Source organism: Enhydra lutris, unplaced genomic scaffold, assembly GCF_002288905.1.
Source record: "Enhydra lutris kenyoni isolate GAN:26980312 unplaced genomic scaffold, ASM228890v2 scaffoldscaffold34, whole genome shotgun sequence".
Taxonomy (NCBI): Eukaryota; Metazoa; Chordata; class Mammalia; order Carnivora; family Mustelidae; genus Enhydra; species Enhydra lutris.
The window spans coordinates 19,394,926-19,401,180 of record NW_019154118.1 but is presented as its reverse complement, the minus strand read 5'-3'; positions in this window follow the sequence as shown (position 1 = coordinate 19,401,180).

Below are 6,255 nucleotides of genomic sequence, written 5' to 3'. Positions count from 1 at the left end.
TCAGCAGGAATCTGCTTGAGATCCTTTCCCTCTGCCCCCACCTGTCTGAAATAAATAAATCTTAAAAAAAAAAAAAAAAGCGTACTGTAGGAAAAGATGAGGGAATAAAACCCCATCTTGACGTGCATCCAAATAGTGGTAGGAACAAAGTCCTGTGAAATTCCTGAGAACTGGGGGTGATCTCTGAGGAATTATTGAGAACCCTAGCTTGGTGTGGCCAGCAGTCCAAACCTCTCATGTCATTAACTCTGCTCTACCTTGCTTTCAAGACCTGCCCTAAATCACCTGGCGCAGGCCCTAAACTACCAAAAACATCCTTCCCTGATCTCTTTCCTTGGAGATACCTCAAAGACCATCAAAATTGTACTCTCCTCAATTTCATAAACTTAGCTTTGCATGATTGAAAGTTTTTTTCTGGTGGTCTTTTGAGGGGTTGAAGAAACAATTCAATAATTTTCCATAGAGACAGATGTCTTGGGTACCTGGTGATTTCTGTGGTCTTAAAGTCTATGCAATGTTCTTTTTCTCTTAACGTATCTGAGGATAGGACCCAGAAATACAGCAATAGCCATGACTGAAAGGTCATGCATCTTTATACTAATACGGCATTAGATTAAAGGAAATCATTCATCTGGGCAGTGCCTGGGGACCCGTGGGGTTGGCACTGATATTATACAGACTGGAGTTGAGATTTGGATATAGCTTGGAGTAAGGTTTTGTGATTTCACTTTCATTCCTGGGCTCTAGAAGCCAAGGTTCTTCCTAGAAAAAGAGCTTAAATCATGTCAGTGCCTGGGGATCAGATACACACTGAATTGTCTGGCCAACTGGGAGCAGAAGGACACCCTTAAGGGAGCCAAACTGCAGAGAAGGGCACAAAAGTTCACTGTGAGGTGTGAAGTCATAGGGAATGAGCATCCGTGTCTAGGGTCAACACCTGTGCAGGGGTGCTTAGGCCTTGGTTCTTGGACTTATCCATGCCCAGTCATCCTGGGTGCCACAGCTCTGGGAGGTATGCATGACTGAAGGAGCCATCTCACTGGACTTAGAACACATTGGAGCTCAAGAAACCCTGGTGTCATTGTTCCCCAAGTGAGAGAAACACATGATAAGATGTTTCTCTTGTCCAACTCTTGGCAGATCGGGGGGTTGAGACAAAGAAGACTGATCAGCGGGGGCCAAGTATCTTCACCCTGCAAGGCAGAGGCCCCCAGAGGAGATGACCCTGAAACGTAAATGTACGTCAACCTTTCCTTCACCCCCAGAGACTCCCAGAAGGGCTTTGGGGCTGCAATTTTACAAGGAACCTGAATTACTTTTCTGAGTTATCAAAACCAAGAATTAACAGGATTTTGGGATGCAGCTCAAGGAACCCCAAGCTTGAGCCCACAGGATGATGGTTCTTGGAGAGATCTGAGTCATAGGACACAAAATCATGGATTTCCTGTTAGGCGTCTTGGAAGGAGGGAGGGAATTGGGCTGGTGACTGTGCCTGCCAATGGAGGAGATGACCGAACACAGCTGTCTCAATCTGGATCTCTTTTGCCCATTGAACCCTTACTGTCCATGGACTGAGCATACTGGAAAAGCAAGCAGTCGAAAGCATAAGGAAGTCTAGAATAACAGAAGCCAGTGGGACCTGGAATGGGCACAGAGACACATTAGTGGCAGAGATACGTAACCTGAAAGGTTGGTTAAAAGAGTGTGATCACTGCCTTGGAGTCTGTGTGTCTGGGCACATCCACTCTCCACGGGCTAGCACTGCAGCAGCCAGAGGAGGTCTGACCTCTGTCTTTGTGCCTGAGCGTCGGGAAGTGGAGTTGAACACAGTTCTGTACAATCCAGCACTTACCTCTGTGGGCTCCACATACCGATGTTAATTATGCCTCCTCGCTCTTCCAGGGCGGGGCTCATTTCAGGTGACCTGTCCCACTGTCCTGGTAGGATGGGAGGAATGAAGAACCGAGATGCTTTCCACTAGCCAGCTGTGTGTCCTGGAAGGAGTCCATTTATCCCCCTTATCTTTCCCCTCCTCTGTAGAAAGAGGAACTAATACTGACCCTCTGTAAGTGTGACACACTGCTGGCTTTCACTCTGCCCTTCTTCTGTAGTAATGGACATGGACACAGGGCTGACAGGCTGTCCTACCTTTCACCACCTTCTCTAAAGAAGATGTGACAAAGTTCTCTCCAGTGAAGTATGACAGAAGCAATGTGCCCCAGGTTGGGCATGGAGCTTACTTAAGGAAGGAAGGAAGAAAGGAAGGAGAGAGAGAAAGAAGGAAAGGAAAAGAAAGAAAGAGAGAGGAAGCAAGGAGGGAAAGATGGTAGGAAGGAAAGAGGGAGGGAAAAAGAAAAAGAAAGGAAAAAAAAAAAGAAAGGGACAGGAAGAAAGGAGTAGAGAGGACCGAGGTCCATGAATAATTGTGGGGAGAACTGCATGCTGAGCCAGCCAGTTTACATGAGGACAAAATAAAATATTTTGCGTGAGCTATTGCATTTTGGAAGTCCCTAAACTTTAACCTTATCCAAATTGGGTGTATTTTACTGTTAGAAGCCCAAGAAAATAGAGGATGCGAGATCCCCTTACAAGCTAAAGTGTTTTACAAGTAGATTATGACTGCCACATAATTGAATGAGCCATCAGTGGAAGCAACAACTCTAAAAAACGAAATGCACCCTCCTGCCAAGCGGGATTACCCAGCCTTCTCTCACTGCAGCGAGGAAATCAAGCAAGGGCGCTAGACATGCAGGGCTGTTGGCGAATGTGTAAACCCTCTCTCCCTGTTAACAGCCCTTCTGCTCTTTGGAGTCTTGGGAGGTAGTGGACACGAAGGCTGAGGGGTCACATCCCCTCTCCCCACTTCTGCATGTATCCAGCTTAAAATGAGGATGGCCGGAGTTCATGTCCGTCACGCTGCAGAGCGCCAAGGTGGATGGGACTGCGCCTGGGGCCTGCCCTTTGCTGCCAAGAACCTTGGCTGATGCCTCAGGCAATTGTCAGCTCACCACATCTGAGCTTCCTCACAGACAAAACTTAAGCAATTAAACAATATCTGTCTCCAGAATCTCCCTGTTCCCTTCATTATAGCCCTCCACGAGTCCTCTCAACATCCGTGAGAAAGGGGAAAGCAGGTGCATCTTTCTTAACTTGACAGCAAGCAGATGTTTGGGGAAGGAACCAGCCCGCCCACAAGGGCCTCCAGAAACACAGCAGAACCTGGCACAGCCGCCCTGGGCACCTGTGTCTGTCCGGGGCCGTTCTGCCCACCCTCCACCGAAAAGGAATGTCCCTCCTGCCCCTGCTTGGCCAAGGGTCCTTGGCATTCCCATTGTTGGAGATTAGAGACTCATTCCTTTGCATTTCCTAGGAATTCTCTTCTTTCAAGATGGAGAAGGTCTGGGGGGAGAGGCTCACTTGTTTATTACCTAAGCCGCTGAGTCACAATGCGGGCTTGGGGCTGCGAATGACAGAAGCCATTTCTGTCCCACCCTAAAGCCCAGGCTTGCGGTTACCACGTGCCGCACTTGGTCCCGGAGCTGAGCAAGACCCAAATTAAAAACATGAATTGGGTCCAGTTTCTCCCATCCATGGCCTCTTGTTTACTATAATTTAACCTCTCCCAGACACAGATTTTTGCTCCGAGTGTTCTGCTGGTCTCATTTTCCCCATTTTATGGTCTCCTCCTCTGAAGGTCCTGTTTGTCCTTGAGCAGTGCCAGTGACAGAATCTTTCCCAATAGCCCCAGAGATGTGAAGTGGGAAAGGGAAGAGAGGGCACACCCCTCGTGCCGTACACGATAGCAGGTTTCTGATCTGGGCGCTCCGCCCTTGGTGTTCCCTGCAGAAAAGCTGGAGGCGAGCTTTACCCTGGATTTGCTCACACCCCACAAACTGACAAGCTTATACCAGACAAGGCACAGTCTGGATGCTTTCAACCAGTTTCCGAAGCAGAGATCTTTTCCGTTTCCCCCAGCTTGCGACAGGCTTCGGTCGGCTTGTGATCCTTCAACTCTCCCCTTGCCTTCAGCCCTGATTGTCCAAAAAGCCCAGCCTCTCCTCCCAGCTTGGAATCACGCAACCTTTCTTCGAGGGGAATGTCATGTACTTCTCCGGATGGGAAAGGAAGATCTAAGCACTTGCTCCGGACTCCTACTTTCCCTTTATTCTACACCAAGACAGAAACCTGCCTTATCAAAGGACCACACTGAGCAGACACAGGGCTGCTGAAGGAGGGATTCTGGGAAGGCAGGATCTGAACGGAGCCGGCAGGAGATAGCCCTGGATCTGGGGCCCAGGTTAGCCGCTCTCTGCCTGTGACGGTATGGACTGATGGCTTCACGACTCAGTTTCCTGCTCTGTAAATGGAGATCAAAACGGCTTTCTCATGGGCTTGTTGAAGCCGCTGTCCTGGCCCTCTGGCCAACTTCGTATCGTTTTCAGCAAGCACCCCCCCCCCCCCCCCCCCCCCCGTGACTGATGAACTAAACCTTTCTTTGTATATTTACAGATCATGCAGTGTTTCCTAGAAAGACACAGAACCAAACCCTCTGGGGCAACCTGCCCCCCCACCCCCGCTCCTCTTCCCCCACCTCCTCCGCCACCACCCCGGGGCACCAATACACAATCTCCAAGCACTGAGATATAACCAAGAAATACTACAGACCGCAGTACTTCCCTTTTACTGGTTAACTGCCCTGAAGTTCCTTTAAAAAAATCTTCGGGCCAGGCAGAAACCTTGGACGTGGTTTTTGGACAAGAGTCTGCCTTCTCCCCAGGTGGCCGGTCTCCTGCATAAAGCTCACGTTCTTTTCCAATCAAAACTCCATCTCTTGAGGCTTTTCGAGCCACAGGTGGCCGAGCTTGGGTTGTTCGGTAACATCGGGGGCGGAATGAAGAGCTATAGCGTGTGTGAAGCCTGTGGCATGTGAGTACCCGATGTCACACCATTTAGCTTCCCTCATTTTCCACCGTCCTGCCGATGAAGAATTTGGAGGAGGTAGTAACATTCTGACAACACAACGGCTTCTTGAGCTGTGGTCCAAGGCTGCTTCCACTGCAAAGGATACCAGAGCGATCACACACTTGTCCCCAGTGCTTGGCTGCATGCGATGAGATGCTGCTGTTGTCCGAGCAGGATCTCAGCAACGAGAACATCAGAGGGACACCCCACTGGCCATGAAGTTACCCCCACACTTACTGGGCACTCCAACACACCAACCTAGAGAAGAGAATGGAATGTGATAATTCGTTCATTTATTTAGAAAATAAGATAAAAAATAAATACATTGAAAAAATTGTTAAAGATTCTATTTATTTGACAGAGATACGACAAGAGAGGGAACACAAGCAGGGGAGTGGGAGAGGGAGAAGCAGTCTTCCCGTCGAGCAGGGAGCCCGATGGAGGGCTCGATCCCAGGGTCCTGGGATGATGACCTGAGCTGAAGACACGCTTAACGACTGAGCCACCCAAGCTCCCCTAAAAAATTTTTTTGGAACTTCTAAATAACTCTATTGGAACTTTCTTAAATCTGAGTGCACTTGAGTTTTCACTGGGTCTCATCTTTAAGATATAGGCCAGTATTTGATACTAATTTGGGCCACTTCACTCAATTTTTTGACTAAAGATGACATCCATGGCAAAAGGAGGGACAGAGTAAGAACAGGAGTACATGAGTGAGACAGGATGTGTCTTAGTCTGTAAGCTAAACTATACCTTCAAAATATATACACTTTTGAAAGAGAAAGTTTTATTAAATTTTTTAAATAAAGTTTTAATTAAGGTTTATGAACTGTAGAAAAAAACCTGAAATAGTCCTATGTGTCATGTGGTAATTCTCTCTCTGACATCTGTATGTTATAAAGCAGCCTTTGAATTTGCTTGCTAGAGAAGGAGTGCTGTGTTTGAACCAGGAACTCTGATAGGACTCCAGCCTCTGTGAAATGACTTGCCAAATTTTGCATGCATACCACTATGTAGTTTTTTTGTTTTTTGTTTTTTGTTTTTTTTTTTCTGGGTCGATGGTCAATCTCTTTCAGCAGATTCTTTATGGGGTTCTTGACACCTGTAAATCTTAAAGCCTAAGGTTTAGAGATTGTACACTGCCATGAGATTTTTTAAGTGTCTCGTTCCCACAGCTAGAACAGGCCATCAACTCCATGTGTTCCCATGGCTACATTCTCATTTCTGCTTTGCTACCTGACCCAGAAGACAGTGACTGAGAATCCCATGGCACTTCTCTTTTACCAGAGAAGG